This window comes from Thunnus albacares, chromosome 12, assembly GCF_914725855.1.
Source record: "Thunnus albacares chromosome 12, fThuAlb1.1, whole genome shotgun sequence".
Taxonomy (NCBI): Eukaryota; Metazoa; Chordata; class Actinopteri; order Scombriformes; family Scombridae; genus Thunnus; species Thunnus albacares.
This window is the reverse complement of record NC_058117.1, coordinates 355,175-371,357: the sequence shown is the minus strand read 5'-3', so window position 1 is coordinate 371,357 and position 16,183 is coordinate 355,175.

The window sequence follows — 16,183 nt, the reverse complement described above, 5'->3', positions numbered from 1 at the left end:
TTTCACTGTGTTTGAGTGAACTTTGGGTGGTGTTGGTGGCGTCAGCTGCCAGCTCTGCTGGTCAGCATGACAGCAAGTGGAGGCTCTGGCTTGGAGAAGCTAACTCGCCGGCATGCCATTAAGCTGGCTCCGGCGGTTAGATGCAGTGTGGAGGAGTGTAGTCTGGCTGTTGGGGAGGTTGTTGGGTATGGCAGCATTAAATCTGCCTCCCAGATGAACAACTCTGTGGTTGTATTTCTGGACTGCGTGGACAAAGTAAACCGTGTGGTTGAGAGTGGTGTGATTATTCATACCTTCACTCCGGTGTTTTCGTTGGTGAACCCCACTAAAAAAGTAATCATTTCAAATGTTCCACCTTTCATCAGAAATGAACTTGTATCGCCCATAAAACTGATTCCTCTGGGCTGTAAATCCCCTCATTTAAAACAGGTCATGTCTTTCCGCAGACAGGTTTTCATGATTCTTAACAAAAATGAGGAAGACTTAAACCTGATTTTAGAGTTCAAGGTAGATGACTTTGATTACACTTTACATGTAACGACGGATAATATGAAGTGCTTTGGTCATGGTTTGGAGGGGCACCTCGTACGCTCATGCCCGGAGAGGGGAGGGGCGGCCGGTCCAGCTCCTGGCGAGGAGCCGTCTGGGTGGCCGGTCTGTGCTGCGTCGAGCAGGGCAGCGTCTCAGGATGAGGACATACAAGGTGACACAAGCATAAAGGAGAAAAATAATGTGGGGTCACCTGATTCACAAACCGATTTGGAAGCTGAGACAGGTGTCAAATGGGTAAATGACAGCAAAAGTCAGAAGGAGAAAACTGTGAGGAGGCAAGTGAGCAGAGTGGGACAGACTGCTGCCAGGGTGGCAGAGTCTGTGCTAGAGTAGGAGCAGGAAGAGTGCATGGATGAGGATGTTGTGAAATCATCAGTGAAACGGAAGAATACAGAAACCAAACAAATTGAAGGCAGAGTGAAAAGGGTGTCAAAGTCAATGACAGAGTGTCCATACTCTCAACCAGAGGAAAGGCTAGACTCTGACTGTCAAAACGAGAGCTTAAAGAGTGGATATTCTTTCAAAAGTTTTTACAGGACACAAAGGGGCTGAGACAAGTCAAGGTGGACAGTTATTTTCCAGACCTGCAACTTTTTCTGGATTCAGTAAAAGTTTACATGAAAAACACAGAAGAGTTTGTGCAGCCTGTTTTCTCTGATCAGGAGATCTCCAGACTGAAAAAAAATAGTTCAAGAAAGAATCAAATACGCACTGATGAATAATATGTTTTTAATTTTTCTATTTTGTGTGCTTTTATCCCAGGTTTGGCCCATTTTGCACATGTGCACTTTAAATATTGGCACTTAAATCTGAATGGAGCGAGTGATATCACCAAGAGAGCCTCTCTGTTAAGTTGACTTGACTTTTATGATGTTTTAGGTGATGTAATTAAACAATGTCATTCTGATGAGTTTCTGTACCTTGGAGGGGATTTTCACTGTACCGAAAACCCCAAAATGGACAGGAACCATCCAGAGCCACATGTGGCTTCTAAGAATTGTATTTTTAGGTTAAGTGAAGCTCATGAGCTGAGTGATGTGTGGAGAGTTTTTCATAAAAGCCACCATCAGTACACCTGGGTCCATACTAAGGACAACCTTTTGTCCATGGCCAGGCTCGATAGGTTTTATTGCTTTAAACATCACTTAAATGTTTTTAGAAGTTCTTTTATAAGTCCAGTTGGTTTTTCTGACCACTCTTTGGTTCAGGTTTCTGTTTTTATCAAGCAGATACAATCTGACAGTGCTTATTGGCATTTTAACACATCGCTTTTATCAGATGGAAATTTTACAGATGTTTTGAATTTCTTTTGGAAAAATTTTAGAGGGTCTACAGCTCCTTGCAACAATGGTGGGATAATGGGAAAAGTCAGATCCAGAAACTATGTCTACAGTACACTTTCAATGTCTCCGAAAACATGGCCAGGTCTATAAGAGCTCTCTAGAGAGAGAGAGAGAGAAGTGGTGGGGCTGCAGGCTTTTGCAGATTCCACAGGAGAAAGAGGACACATTGAGAACCTCAAAACTAAAATGTCTGTCTTGGCTGACTTGCTGGGTACCTGCAGTAGGTTTCAAAATGTGGCTTTGATGGATGCTCCCTCTCACTTTTTCTTTGGGTTGTAGCAGAAAAATGGGCAGAGGAGGCAGATGATGTCACTATGCTTACATACTGGGCAGCTGCTGCAGGAGTCTGCTGACATCCGCAGGTTTGCAGTGAGTTTTTATGGTAACTTGTTCGCGTCAGAGTACACCGAGAATCCGGAGGTGTCTCAGTTCTTTTATGCAGATCTGCTAAAGGTCTCGGAAGACGCCAATGCAGAGCTAGGGAATGAGATATCGTCTGAAGAACTGTGTGCTGCACTGGGGTGGAAAATCCCGAGGAATTGATGGTCTGCCTGCCGACTTCTATAGGACCTTCTGGTCGGTGCTTGGAGCAGTCTTGACTCTCCTCCCTAAAAAAGGAGAGTTACAGGATATTAAAAACCAATGTCCTGTGTCTCTCCTCTGCACTGGCTATAAGCTTCTGTCCAAGGTTCTGGCCAACAGAATGAGGAAGGAGATGGAGCAGGTCATTCATGTGGATCAGACCTATTGTATACCTTACAGGTTGGTAACAGACAACATAGCTTTAATTAGAGATGTTGTGGACCTCTCCAGTTCTTTGGGGTTAGATCTTGGGCTGATTTCCATAGATTAACAAAAGGCTTGACCAGGTTGAACATGTTTACCTGTGACAAACACTCAGAGCTTTTGGTTTCAATCCAGGTCTGATAGCCCAGATCCAGGCTTTGTATGGAGACATTGAAAGTGTACTTAAAATAAATGGTGGTTTAAGTGCTCCTTTTAAGGTAGGGAGGGGGGTTAGACAAGGTTGCCCCCTCTCAGGCATGTTGTACTAATTGGCCTTAGAGCCTTTTTTACACAAACTAAGAACACGACTCTCTGGTTTTAATCTCCCTGGTTCCGACTCTGTTGTTAAGCTTTCTGCCTATGCTGATGATGTCATAGTGTTGGTCCAAAAACAGAGTGACATTGACTCTTTAGTTGACAGTGTGGAAAACTTTGGTCTGATCTCTTCTTCAAAAGTTAATTGGGAAAAAAGTGAAGCTCTGATGGTAGGTGATTATTTAAAGCAGCTCAGCTTACCTGGGAGGCTCACCTGGAAAAAAGGAGGCATCAAATACCTCGGGTTATACCTCAGAGATCCCACCACTGTCTCTATGAACTGAGACAATGTTTTAGAGAAAGCCGAAGGCAAACTTAAAAAATGGAAGTGGATTTTACCCAAGTTGTCTTTTAGAGGTTGTGTTCTGGTTATTAATAATTTGATTGCTTCTATGTTGTGGCACCATTTGTACTGTGTTGATCCTTCAGCTAACCTTCTGTCAAACATCCAGAGGGTGATCATGGACTTTTTCTGGGATCAACTCCACTGGATCCCACAGTGTCTTGTTCTTATCTAAAGATGAATGAGGACAAGGGCTGATTAACCTGGCCAGTAGGGGTGCTGTTTTCCACCTCCAGCACATTCACAGACTGCTGACATGGTGTAGAGGCCTGTGGCTTGGGTGATCCTAGGCTTAGATGGAGGTCAAGGGTTGACTGAGAATTTGTTTTTAATGGATCTACAGAACTACAGAGTGGGCTTTCTGATTTTTATCAGGGGCTGTTCAGGATGTGGGGCATGTTTAAGAAGCACAGGCTGCTGAGTGAAAGCTCTTTGTACTGAATTTTAAAGGAACCTGTCGTCTATGGACTACGTTTTAAAACACTCTGTGGACCGGGAACCTCATTGATGGAGAGGTTTGTCTCCTCTGGAATCGTCATGCTGGGGCAGCTGGTGAGACTGTGTGGACCTAAGCTAGAGATGGTTTCTGCTCTGGCTTCTCAGCTGGGAGTATTTTCAGAGAGACTCTTAACCAACCAGCTCAGAGTGTGGAGAGACCAGCTCTCACAGACAGAACAGAACCTCCTGGTCTTATACTGCCAGGGCTCTGTTTTACCCACCGACTGATCCTTTTCCAGCAATCACATTGACTCCTGATTTTAAAGACTGCTCTGGTGTTTTGTTGAATTGTGCTGTACCCGGAGGTGTAAACTTGAATGGTTTAACTGGGTGAAGGATGTACCAGCTGTTGGTAAAGATGGTGAACAAAGCCAAGTTGAGGGGGCGTGCTGACACACCATGGAGGTCTCACCTGGGTCTGAGTGCCGAGGTGAGGCCTCAATAGAGAGCACTTTATAAAACCTTGTTAACCAAGAAGGTGGGAAACTTACAGTGGAGGGTTTTACATGGCGTCCTGCCTGTAAATGCTTTTATTTCTGTTTTAAATCCAAGTGCTTCTGAGCGTTGTCCTTTCTGTCCTCAGAGAGAAACTGTTTTTCACTGTTTTTTTGAATGTGTGAGGTTAACTCCTCTGTTTCTGTTTTTGAAGAGGCTCTTTGGTGAGTTTGGGGAATTTTTCTCCAAACAGGTTTTCATCCTGGGTTACAAATACTAGAGGAGGACTCGAAACACTGGAAACAGAAGCTGACAGGACATCAGTGCTTTCTGTTAACTGACTTTTGTGATGGTGCGCTGCTGCCAAACTGTATGGACCCGTATCCCGCCATTGGACTTTTTCCAGATTTTAAAGACTGTTCTGGTCCTTTACTTGAGTCTGTCAACCCTGTGGGAGCTTCATTGGAGGGCGCCTGAGGAAAGACTCTGTATAAGTTGATGGTTAAAACTTTGAACCAGAATAAACTAAATGGACACTGTGACACCCCACGGAGAACTTATGGAGGACTTAGACCCTGACGTCAAACCAGCATGGAGGTCTTTGTATAAACCTCCTTTAACAAAGAAGCATGCAGACCTGCAGTGGGGAATCCTACATGGCATTGTAGCAGTGAACTCATTTATCTCTGTTATTAATGCTGCCGTGGAGGAGAAATGCCCCTTCTGTAGCCAAAGAGAGACAGTGTTTCACTGTTTCTCAGAGTGCACTCGTCTGACAGCTCTGTTTGTGTTATTGGAAACCATTTTTAGCAGATATGGAGAAATTTTTATGAAGCAGGCTTTTAGTTGTGGTTATAAATATACTCACCAACAGAAGAACAAATGTCAGATATTGAACTTTGTTTTAGGACAGGCAAAGATGGCGGTGTATGTGAGCTGCAGGAGGAAGGTGGAGGAAGAGCTGAATGTTGAATGTAATTCCTGTTTTTGTCAAAAGAAGTTTCTGCAGGGTGAGACATGGCTGCCTTGCTCACACCTGTGTCATAAAAATCATGCAAGTTTTGTGCCCATTCACTTGAATTTCAATCAGTAAATTGAAAACCCTTGATGAGTTTGTGTGTAAAACAAATTAATTTCCTAATTTTCATCGAGTTTATTTTTAGGAATGTAAAAACTTTTAACTAGGGATGCACGACATTGGATTTTTGCCAATATCCGATATGCTGATATTTCCAACTCATTGTGGCCGATCTGATGAAAAATGACTAGTTTGTGTGGAATAGCAGTTAAATTGCTAGAAACACATAAAAAAGCATATGTTGTGTGTGCCATGACTCTGTTAGTCAAGCATTTGGGATGAGTGTGGATCAGAGCTGATGAAAAATGACCAGTTTGTGTGGCCATCTGAAGATTTCCCATAATATTTTGTTGTCACATGACCTATGACATTCGAGGTATTGACTATTTGTTTGCATTTTAGTGTCACATTAGTCTGAGAGTTATACCAACCAAATTTCAAAAGAATCTGATAAACCCTCAAGGGGAACTTCAAAAAATAAGCATGAAATACACAAAAAATGCACAAAATCCAAAATAGCCGACTTCCGGTTGGGCGGAGCTAATGAAAACCACTGTGAATACCTCCAAAATTATGAGAGCAACGTGAGTTCCAAATTTCATGAATATTGGAGCAACTTTATCCCAACTATGGCCTGCAACACGTTAGGGGTCGCTATGGAGCCTTCTAAATACACATGAACGCAATCCCTGTATATTCTTGCAATTTTCGCAGGTTTTGATGCGTGCGCCAAGTTTCTTGAGTTTTTCGAGCATGTCTGGCACCTCAAAAGCAGCTCCCTGTTTCATTGCAAATAATGCGTCACCATGGCAACAGCATTTGATGAAAACTGAAAAGCTTCACTATTTATCATCAAACACATCATAAAGCTTAATTTACAAAATTTTAGGTGGATCTGGTTAACCTGCAAGGGGCAGTTTGTAGAAGTACAAGGCTTATAACTTCCTGTTGCCAGTAGGTGGCGACAGGGTTACTCTAACCCTATAGTGCCACCTTCTGGCACTAACCCTCCCCAGGAGCTGCAGCTGACAGATGGCTGCTTCTGTGGACAGAGACACTGAACGCAGGTCAGAGATCATCATCATCATCATCATCATCACTGGATGATATTGACATCCAGAGATGATGATCTTTTCCTCCTCCCCCTCACTCAACAAAAGAGGAGGAAGGTGTTATATCCGTTTAATCCATACCGACACAGACCTGCGTTTAGCATCTCTGTCCACAGAGGCAGCTGTCTGTCAGTTGCAGCTTCTGGGGGGCTGAGAAGACAGTGGCCAGACAAACTGCCTTCACCAGGCTGACTGACAGTAGAAATTTGCTGAACCAAAATAGTTTACATGTTGGCTCCACGGGACGAAATCAACAGTGTTTGTATTTATAAATACATGATGATGATGCATATGATGATATACATAATGAATCATTGGCTTTATGTCCCCACCCACTGTAGCAAATGAGCCTACCTGTCTGCCTCTGATGAAACAGGCAAGCTCACAGACAGACTGGGAGCCTTGATCAATCAATGTAGATACAGTTAATAAGATGAAAACACATTTAACGGGATATTCAACATCCCATGTGGGCCTACGCAATAGACAGCTGTCTGTATGTATGTATGTAGGTATGTATATGTATATGTGTGAATTAATTAGGGCCTGAGCCCCAAAGGGGCGAAAACCTTATTGTATTTCGTGTGTTTGTTTCTTTCTTTCTTCTTTGTTATTCTGCTACTTCAACCCTGAATGATAAAATGTAAAAATTATCTCCCAAAGTGCCAAAATGTGCTCTATAGCATCCCCTATGTCACTAAAATGGCCGCCATGGCCCATAGGAATGTCGTAGAGAGATTGAACCAAAACTCAATTATTTGTCTCATCAAGACCTACATGACCTATGCTGAGACCCCTGACCTAAATCCAACAGGAAGTCTGCAATATGCCCATCAAAGTACGACTTTGCGCCAATTTTGGACCCCCAAGAAACGCTATCACCTCCTAGGGTGTTAATGGTATCGGCTTCAAACTTGAATACATGACTTATGACACTGTGCTGAACAAAAGTTGTTAAAAAATTTTGTAATAACTCGAACGAGTTAGATTTTATAAGCCCCGAAAGTTGGAGTGCCACATTGCACCTTACAATGTAAACCAATGGGGAGGCAATCTCTGGGCATGGACTTTGTGCCAAACTGAGGCATCTGACATCTAAACTATAAGTCAGACCACTTTCAAACCTGCATCAATGGAATCGCGACGAAAATTCCTTCTAAAATGTGATTTTTAATGTAAGATTTGGCCAAAGTCATGGGATTTATGAAGATATTTCCACTAGAAGACTGCTCTGAAATCCTGCTCTCAATCTGACAGGGAGAGGGAGGGAAGAAAGTCAGGGGATGGGTGTGACAGTTGAATGTAGCTCAATTTTATAGGATATAGCAGAAAGGTCTATATACTTACAGTACATTATATACAAAATTTGTATGAAGTTTGGGGTTATTGTGAGGGTGACTAAGTGATAAAGTGCAGTAGAAAAGTAAAATCTTAACTAAATTTGGGCTCTTAACTAAAGCTGCAGTTACTTATGTCTCTACACACCTGACAGTACACATGTCAATCAAACTTTGACCAGGTCATGTGGGTTAAAAGTCTTTACTTTTCTAAAAATAGACTTGATGAAAATTAGGAAGTGAATTTCTTTTACACACAAACTCATCAAAAGTTTTCAAATTATTAATTGAAATTACAGTGAAAGGGCCCAAAACTTGCATAATTTTGATGACACAGGTATGAGCAAGACAGACATGTCCCACCCTGCAGAAAAGTCTCATCCTCACACTGTTTAGATTTTAGAGGAAGTTGCTATAACTTTATTGTACATGCTCCAGTCCGCACCGAACTTTACATGTTTGATAAGAGTCCCGGCCTGAACACGTCTGCATGACAATATTCCATTAGTGATGCAAACTGGCTGAATAGCGCCCCCTACAAAATTTCAGCGAAGCAGCCCCAGCAGCAAACAAAATAGTGGATAAAGGAAGTGATGTTTATCTCCTTCTTGCACTGTCTGAAAACAGCCCGGGTCTGAAGACATCTACATGCCCGTGACAGAAGCCCTTCGAGTGCACCGCGGCCTGACGTGCGGGAGGCGCAAGGGCCCATTCATCGCAGCTTGCAGCTTTAATTACTTTGAGGCTGGATTATGGCAATTTCTTATTATCGGGCTGCCCAAACAAGTCTCTAAAGACTCTCCAGCTGGTCCAGAATGCAGCTGCACATGTACTGACAAAAACTAGAGAAAGAGATCATATTTCTGTCATTTTAGCTTCGCTACATTGGCTTCCAGTGAAATCCAGAATTTAATTTAAAATCCTTCTCCTCACCTAAAAAGCCCTTAATGGTCAGACGCCATCATATCTTAAAGAGCTTGTAGTACCCTACTACCCCAAGAGAACACTGCGCTCCCAGAGTGCCGGCTTACTTGTGGTCTCCAAAAGTAGAATGGGAGGCAGAGCCTTGAACTATCAGGCCCCTCTCCTGTGGAACCATCTTCCAGATTCGGTCTGGGGGGCAGACACCCTCTCTACATTTAAGAGTTAGGCTTAAAACTTTCCTTTTTGATAAAGCTTATAGTTAGGGCCGTCTTCTCCTCCACCTCTCCATCTGTATGCATTCATGTACGTTTAATGCATGTTACTAACTTGGCTTCTTCCCTGGAGTTTTTTTTGCTTTCTTGTCTCACAAGAAATTCCAGAACCTGAGTGATGACAGCGTGGTCCAGCCTTGACACCTTCTCTGGGTATTATTGCTATTATTATTACTGGTCATCTCTATTATAATTATTGTTATGTTGGGGTTCGCAACCAAAGTGTGAAGCTCCACCCATGGATTCAGGTGATCAAAACTAGAGATTCCCCTCTTATCTTTCTCTTTTCTCCACGAGCTGCAGCAGGAGCAGCTCCTTGCTCTCTTTCTCCTTCAGCTGCAGGAGCAGCTGCTTGCTCTTTCACACCTCCAGCAGCTGCTGGAGCATCTCTCAGCTCTCTTGTGTGGCCTGCTCACAGCAGACACACACAGTCTTCTTTACGGCAGAAGACGTGAGAGCCTGCCTAAGACTCAGAAACTAAGTTTCCTTGTGCCAGCAGCTAACACACAAGTCTGCTGGCCAGTTTAACAAGTACAGGAGCCGCGAAATGGAGTTAGCTTGCCGCTAACTCTACACAAAGGAGTGACCTGGGCCCTCTGCACAACTAGGGTGCTGTCTCTCCAGCAATGCCTGCATCTTTCAGCTTCAGAGCCAAAGCCTTCTCAGCCTGCTCAGCCACCGGCTACAAAGCAGAACGCCACAAAGCATCTCTTCCTTCATGAACTGGTAACAACTGGGCATAGCCTAGCAACACAGTGAAGCATAGTACGGCTAAGCAAGAATGTTTAACTCAAACAATGTACTGTACGTGTATTGATTTGGTTACGGTTATACATTGAACTGTTGTTGTGATGTCCTTTTTGCTTATAGTCACTGCATAGCCACACCGCTAGGTGTAACACATGTTACATCCAGTAACTAGGCCTTGCATGCAACTAACCTCATTTTAACCTGGCACCTTTAGCATACACCAATATGCCTTGAATAGAGAACCACACAGTTAAGAGGTTAAAACCTAGTTTAGCAAACTTTGGTTCAGGCAGCACATGTGGTTCAAGACACCACATGGTCTGGCCTTTTATCTCTGTAGTTCCCTTTATCAGCGAAATTGTCGGCATGCAATGTGCTCAGTCACCAGGTGACTGCAGCCATCTTGCTATTGTCTTCCCTACACACATACACACTCACTCACTTATATATAGGTACACTTAGCTAGATTAGTATTGTGTGTTGCTTTTACCCTTTCGTTAAATAAATGCTTTTGGATATACCTGTTGTCTGTTTTAATGATTAATCTTTGATAATCGTTAATTATTGCTGATAGCCAAACTTGTAGCCACGGCCCAACAAAATGGCGCCCTGCATGAGGCAGAGTATTGTTGGCAATTATTCATAATTGTGCAATATTAATTTCAGCATAATTTTGGCCAGCACCAAAATTCTGGAATCTAAAACCTTTAGACTATCCAAAAGTCTTTATATTTAACACGACCAGTCTGCCACAGGAGAAGATATCTAGCTGTACTTACAAACAAGTGAAGTGTTGGGAGAATTGATTTTTTCAAATCAATTTTAGCTAAAGCAATTGTTAACCCAAATCTTGAGTTGTTGATAACTACCACTTTAAGCCCTCGTAGTGTTAAACTAAGAGATTGCTGTTGCTGCTAGCCACTCAGGTTGAACCTACTCTGTAGGAAGTGTAAAAATTTTGGTTCAGCATTCGAATGGCACACATTAAATGCCATCCTGTCAAGCTGTCAGAATTAGTTGTTAATTCAAGTGCTCCCCTTGTTAATTATAACACAGTGTGCCACCAACCCTGTAACACATAGAGAGCTTGTACCTGGCTGTTACTGGGCATTTTGCTGACATGGTTTGGGTCCACTTGTACCCTTAGAGGGAAGGGTCACTGCAAATAAATACAAAGTTGTTTTGAGTGATCACCTTAATCCTATGATGAAACATTTCTATCCTGATGGGAGTGGTCTCTTCCAGGATGACAATGCCCCCATCCGTAGGGCACGAGAGGTCACTGAATGGTTTGATGTATGAGTATGAAAATGATGTGAATCATAAGGCCTTCACAGTTACCTGATCTCGAACCAACTGAAACCTATGGGAGATTTTGGACTGAGGTGTTGGACAGCGCTCTCCACCATCATCATCATCAAAACTAGGGAATATCTTTTTGAAGAATGGTGTTCATCCCTCCAGAAAAGTTCCAGAGACTTGTAGAATCAATGCCAAGGTGTATTGAAGCTGTTCTGGTGGCACGTGGTGGCCCAACACCTTACTAAAACATTGTTGGCTTTTCCTTTAATTTGTCTGTATGTACAACATGTTTGTGTGTGGCTTAAACTTAACATTAGTCAACAATTAGGTATTTATTCATCAACATTGCAACACTGTAACAGTGATCAAACATTAACATGAACAGTGTCTCTAGTCGCTAGAATATCAGAAAATAATTTTTGGGGGTAAATTGAGCCATTGACTCAACTTCCCCAACATCACTGGCACGTTTTACCCCACAACCTCCATTCTGACAAAACTGTTTCACACAGTGGCTCAGATCCACAATTATGCTAAGTTCCAGCCCATATTCAGTGCAGATGTTCCTGTACACTATGCCAGCCACTTGGTTATGGCGTTCCATGTACGCTGTTCCTGCCTGCATCTGCGCAAAGATATTATGCTGCTATTATGTGCCTAACTGTCTCAGGAGCACCCTTGCACAGCCTGCACCTGGGGTCCTGTCTGGTGTGGTAGATCCCCACCTCTATTGATTTTGTATTAAGTGCCTGTTCTTGTGTTGCCATGATTAGTGCTTCTGTGCTGTCCTTCAGTCCAGCCTTTTCCAGCCACTGGTAGTATTTCTTGATATCAACCACTTCCTCTATCTGTCGGTGGTACATGCTGTGCAAGGGGCTTGTCCTTTGTTGTTCATGCCCCTCGGTTTTGATCATCCTCCCTCTCTTCAATACCATCCAACTACACTTAGCTAGTCCGAATGACATTCTGATGTCGTTGCTGTAGATCCTGGTGATGTGGATCAGTGAGTCGATGTCATGCTCATTCCTGGCATACAGCTTCATGTCATCCATGTAGAGGAGATGACTGATGGTTGTTCCACTTCGGAACTGGTATCTGTAGCCACTCTTTGAGATGATCCGGCTGAGGGGGTTCAGGCCTATGCAGAACAGTAGCGGGGATAGTGCATCACCTTGGTATATGCCGCACTTGATGGTAACTTGTGCAATTGGCTTTGAGTTGGCATCCACATTGTTTTCCACAGCCCCATTGAGTTCTTGATGAAGGCTCTTAGTGTCCTGTTGATGTTGTCCATTTCCAAGCATTCCAGTATCCCTGTGTGGCATTGAGTCGTAGGCTTTCTTGTAGTCAATCCATGCGATGCACAAGTTGGTCTGCCTGGTCTTGCAGTCTTGGATGACTGCTCTATCGACCAGTAGCTGGTGCTTGACGCCCCCGGTATTACTACCAATTCCTTTCTGGGCCCTGCTCAGGTATTGGGCCATGTGCCTATTCATCTTAGCTGCTATGATGCCTGACAGGAGCTTCCATGTTGTACAGAGGCAGGTTATTGGCCAGTAGCTGGATGAGATCATGCCCTTCTGGGGGTACTTCATGATCAGGACTGTCCTGCCTCCTTCTCCCATATGCTCTTCCAATATTGTTCAGTCTCAGCCCTGAGTGGATCTGTTTTGGTGTTGTTACCCTGCCACTGAAAGTACACTTTGGATGGTTCGGTGGAGAACATTCTATTTTCTCTCCTAGCTTCTGCTTCTCCTGTGTATCTCTTCAGGCGGGTAGCCAGAGCTATAAGCCTTTGCTTGGCAGTCTTCAGTGCCTCAGGTATAGACAGCATGTTGTACTTCCTAGGTATCCCTTTTGTCCCCACATCTTTCTGTAGTTCTAAGAGTTGACTAACTTCTCTCCGTGTTGCCTTGATCTTGGCCTCCAGTCTCATTCTCCATGGAGGGTAATGCTCTTTGTGACTTATGGTGTTCATCTTGTAGCCAAGCACTTCTAGGATCACTGTTGCTGTGGTGTTTATCAGCTGATTGCTCTCAGTTATGGTCTAAGTAGGAACAGTACGTAGTGCTGCATTCACGTCCTCTAGCAGACTTTCAGCCTTGGTAATCGGCTACGGGGGTGCCGGGTGTCCAGCTTAGTCATGATAGTCATGCCGCAACCTCTGCATATAAATATATATATATATCAAAACCAGAAAACAACTTGTTTTTCGCTTTGATTGTCATATCTATATTATCTGCCCCTACTGCATCTCAAAACATTGTCATTGGCTATGCTCATAGTCTAGATAGATATGTTGGGCCTCAAACCACGAGGTCACACAGAGAAGGCCTACATGTACCCACTGAGGCCTGACCATGAGGTGCCTTTTCCTTTGTTCCCTCTGAGACAAAGTAACAGCGCCAAAAATGCTGCTCACAGACAATGAGAGTCCATTGCAAAGTCCATTTCCAGTGATGCTTTGCAAATTTCACACCTCGACAGGAAACAGTCAACATATAGTCTCTCATTGGCGGAGACGCTCCTGCACAGCGGAGCGTCATGATGACACAGCCATGACATCACCGCCCCTTTAAAATCAGACGATGCCCTGAAAAATACAAACTCCATGTTCAATTAAATTAGGGGGAACTTCTATCCCCCTGTGAGTCAGCCGACCACCAGGCGACGCCATCTTGCTATTGCCTAACCCAGACACTGCCATACTTCCGCCATTTGGTTCTCGCGTGACGTGACTTCCTCCCATAGTCACGGCCACGTCGCAGACCAACGACGTCATCATGTCAGGCCCGGTTGCCATCTTGTCACACACACACACACATACACACACACACCCACTCACACACACACATGCACTCTGCATGTGCTCAACCCTGTACATAGCTGTTTGTGTTTTGTTTTGGTAGAATTAGATTTTAGAATAGTAGCTTATTGAACGGAGCATTCATTAACTCTGTTAATTTTGCTAAGTTTAATTTTAAGTTAATTAATTAATTTAAGTTTAATACTGTTACAGCTTAAAGAGAGCTTTTGTCATTATTGTGTTTAACATATCGTGAAAAAAGGCTGATTGAAGGAGTCAGAGCTCGAATTCAACCCTTCTTTGTTCACCCTTGAATGTTGATATCTCTCAGATATCAACATTCTAGGTGAACTTTTTTACGAGACTACCTTGTTTGGTTATTGGTCCCAGTTTCCGGATGGTGCCCTGTAATTGTTCATTCATATTAATAATTCTATTAATTGTTATGATTAATTAATTATCATTGATAATTGATAATTATTGCAAATAACCAACTGTGCTCCTCACAGATGCAACAGTTGGTGCCCGAATTATTGACTGATATAATAATCTTTTGATTTCATAATTCATAATTATCTATGATAATTATGAATTATTACTAATAACCAAACTCTCCTACCCGTCCCAACAGATAGATAGACAGACAGATAGACAGATATACAGACAGACAGATAGATAGATAGATAGAACATGCACTTCAACAAGCAACAGCAAAGTCTGGTAGCTCTCAATTTTTTATTAAATTTTACTTTATTTTTGTTGTATTTTTATTATTTTTTGTCAATTGCTGATGGATATTTCTGTGGGGAGAAGAGTTTACTCAAGAGAAGAGCGTCTTTCATTGAAACTGAGCAAATCTGGAGGATACCACCCTATTATAGCTGAGATAAAGAGGTGTTTTCGTGTTTGCTGTGCTGGTGCAAAGGTGAAGGTCAGGAAATGGAGATATAAGCCCTTTCTGCCATCGCTCATCATGGGAAATGTCAACTCTCTGCCCAACAAAAGTGATGAGCTGGAGATATTGGTGAAGACTCAGAAAGCCTCATGTGTTATACTGAAACCTGGTTGAATCAAAACATCTCTGATTCCTGTGTGGAACTTGTCAGAGTCTGCTCTCCCCCTCACCTGTTGCTGTGGGAATTATCCAATCATTCAGTCTCACTCTCTGCTCTGCCACACCCCTCATTAGTTCAACCACCTTCACCTGGCGCTCCCACCTGCTCATCATCTGCAATCAAGCCTGTATATAAGCTGCCTCGGCCCACTCCCTTCTTGTCAGATTGTCTACGCTACTATGCTCAGTCATCTTGCTTTCTTCACTGGACTGCCTTCCTGGTTTCCGATCAGCTTGTCTTCGACCATCGCTCCTCGTCTCTGCCCCGGTAAACCCACCAGCCTTCTGTCCCTGACTCTGAGTTCTGCCTGCCTGTTCCCTGGTCTTTGTCTGCTGTGGGAGTGGAAGATCGGGGTTCAATTTCCAGTGGAGTCATACTCCTTAGAACTGTGTTTCTCCGACCGTGCTTATATTGCCTTGACATCGTGTGAAATAAAGACTACTAAGTTTATACCAGTGTCATTTGTGCTGCTATTGGGTCCATCCTATACCCGTTACAGAACTACCTGGCTTCACTCTCATATGGAGGGAAAGAGTCACTAAAGCTAGTGAAGTTGACTGATCATTCCTTCATTGTTTCAGCTATGCCCCACCCTGGTGAACTTCCGGGTGAGCAGCGTATGAGGAGAGATGTAAGTCAGCCGCATGATCCTGTCTGGGGCTCTAATGTTCCAGAAGACCATAAGTTGTGGTCCACTGGTGAAAAAGTCATGCTGTCACTCTTCCCGTCTCTTGGAGTGGGTAAAGTAATGCTGCGGATGGAAACTATGAACTACAGGTTCTCTGGGTTCGTAAACACTACGCTGGTTATGTGGCAGGCTGAACGGGAGGAGTTTAGAGGCCTCAGGGCCGTTGCCCTTCAAAACCGCATTGTGCTAGATCAACTCACTGCAGCCACTGGAGGTGTGTGTGCTCTCGTAGGTGCCTCATGCTGCACATACATCCCTGCTAATGATGATGAGGGAGGAGTCATTCAGCAGGCTATTGCTAATCTGACCTCATTGCGTGATGCTGTTGATCATGACTCAAAATTTGATAAGTCCTGGTTCGTAACCGGTCCATGGTATGCTGTTTGTTTGAAATTATTGGCTCCAGTCGCTCCATTTTTGATTCTGATCTTTGTAAGTGTTTGTTGCATCATTCCCATTATCAAGGCACTGGTAAAAAAGTCTGTAGCTGTGGTCATGCACCAGGAAGCAAGATATCAAGAACAACT